The sequence below is a fragment of the Morone saxatilis genome, unplaced genomic scaffold (assembly GCF_004916995.1).
Source record: "Morone saxatilis isolate NCDOM2014 unplaced genomic scaffold, NCSU_SB_2.0 Contig1, whole genome shotgun sequence".
In the NCBI taxonomy this organism is placed as follows: Eukaryota; Metazoa; Chordata; class Actinopteri; family Moronidae; genus Morone; species Morone saxatilis.
In genome coordinates this window covers 9,756,595-9,759,059 of record NW_023339651.1, presented here as the reverse complement: position 1 = coordinate 9,759,059, position 2,465 = coordinate 9,756,595, and positions in this window count along the sequence as shown.

Sequence of the window (2,465 nt, the reverse complement as noted above, 5' to 3'; positions counted from 1 at the left end):
AGGAAAGCGTGTGTGTGTGTGTGTGTGTGTGTGTGTGTGTGTGTATGAATGCACACAAATGTATGTGTTTATGGCCCAGGGAAGAAAGACCAAATGCTGCAATTACACATGCACCCCCACAAACGCACACACTTACTGGTGAGTGTGCAAGGGGTGTCAATCAAACCTGCTGGTGAAAAGAGGAGCTTTTCCCTCGCAGAATGTTGTGCAACTGCTAGTGGAAGTTTCAAAAAAGAGAGAAGGAAAGGCAAACGTGAAGCAAGAGAAAGGGTTGCAGAATGGAAAATTGAGCAACATAAAGCACGAGAGGAAGGATAAATGTTAAAAAAGGTACAAAGAGAGGAACAACAACTGACAAAGATGGAGATCAAGCAGGAGAAGACATACAGACAGAATTTGAGACAAAGATGAAGACCAGCTTGGCTTCACTGTGGTTTTATTCCATGGAAATGTGCTTTTCTGTTATTGCTTTTCCTCAAATGCCAAGCTGAAACTGTGCTTCTCACATTTACACATTATTTGCCATCAATGGCCTTTTTATTTGACAGGCTAAAGTACATTGGGACAGCTTTGGACCATTCCTCATTATCCCTGCTGGTGATTGTGTTTCTTCTGCTTCATTGTTTACATCTGGTACGCCTCAAGGCTCAGTTCACATCTCACTGCCATGCCAACAGCGCTCAGCTGCAACTTTCAGCTCAATGAAACAATCCCAGCAAGATGCAAATAAAACACAATTGTTGAGCAAAAAACTAAACGTCCCAAAGAAAAACATCCCTCAAATAACCAGATAAAAAGGATCTTTCCCGTCACTGGCCCTGAATTGTTGAAAACAGCTTGATCCTTGGAGTCAAAACACCATCCATACAGTCCGGGTCAGAGGATTTAACTTGAATTTTAACCCTTGACTGTGTAACCAAATTGAGGACGGAGCAAACTTGGAGCGTTTTGCAGGAACCTATTATCTAAATTGTTATTCTATTATTACTCTAGATGATCTATTATTAATCTAAACTTGACCACTATATCACTCTGTTGTCATGGCTATAAATGAACAAGCACTCCCTTACTACTTGCTAACAATCTCAACTACTTGTACGTGTTTTTCCCTCCAGCAGCCTCACGCACCAGTCAACCAGGCTTCAGTGTTCATAATCATCTTTAACCAAGGCCAACATTTTAAATGAGTCAAATTTAAGGAATATATGATACACACACATACAGATGCATCATTCATACACTCCCAAAGGCTCTAGAGGCCACACATTGTAGGAAAGTGCCATCTGGTGAATGTAAATGTTACTACAACCATGAACACAGTAGTCATGCAGGGTGATTGGACTGTTGTAGGATAACATCCTTCTAAACTAAAAACTATGTATAATTGAGCAATTATTACATGCAAACATATAGAATCAGTTGCACAGCCATTGAGATTCAGACTAATAGTGTATTTATTTTAAATAAAAGTTGTAGTCTACTGTACCTTGGTTGAAGGGTTCAGCAGCATTCATGTCACCAGAATTGACCTGAGCATAAATCAGATGTCCCTTTCCTCTGGAGTGCACAGGAAAACTGTGAGGGGTAGAAAAGAGCTGTAATTACTGTAATTATTAAGTTGTGAATAAAAACAATATGTAGCCTGAAGGAAACTGTACGATGACCACTTTGATTACTCTGCACTTGCTCGAGGCAACATTTCTTGCCAATTAACAGTTTTTATTTTAAGTCTGTGTGGTTAGAAAGAAATAAGAGAAATTCTGTCAGAATTTGACTCTGTGTGCTTCCAAATATTTTACAAACAACAAGATATACTGAATGAGAACCACCTTAACTGTTCTGTTGCAATGTTTAAATATTTCATTTAATTCTTTATTATTCTTTATCTTTATTTTTTAGTCATTATCTGATCATTTGTAGCATTAATTTCAGAGAAATGCATTGTTTTCTAGTATCTCCTGCAGCTAAATGTGTAGACCAAGGAGTGTTTCCGTGACATTTGTCTTTACAGTTTATCTCCACTAGTGGGCAGTGTATACTAGTGCAAACCTCATATAGACTACAGTTAATGCTCACTTTATAGTAAGCCTATTAGTTATTTGCATAGTACAATAAAGCCTACACATTTTAATACAGTGTTTGAACTAATATAAAGTTTTTTTAGTGTGTAGATTTACTTTTTCCAAAATATAATCTCTTTTTATTTTAATTAAAATGTGCTAATATGGATAATTCTATGATATTTTACGTTATATCCTGTGAGATATTCAGTAAAACAAACGTTTGACGGAGTACAGAACAACATGCCAGCTGCTACTCGCACATGTTTGATGCTCAGACCTTCCCACAACCAAAATAAAACCTCACAGCTTTGGATGCTGCACCTTTTCCCGCCCCCCTCCATTTAACAGTATGATAATGAGAGCTGTGGATGCGGAGTAGGGGGTGTTGGCTTTAAGACATTT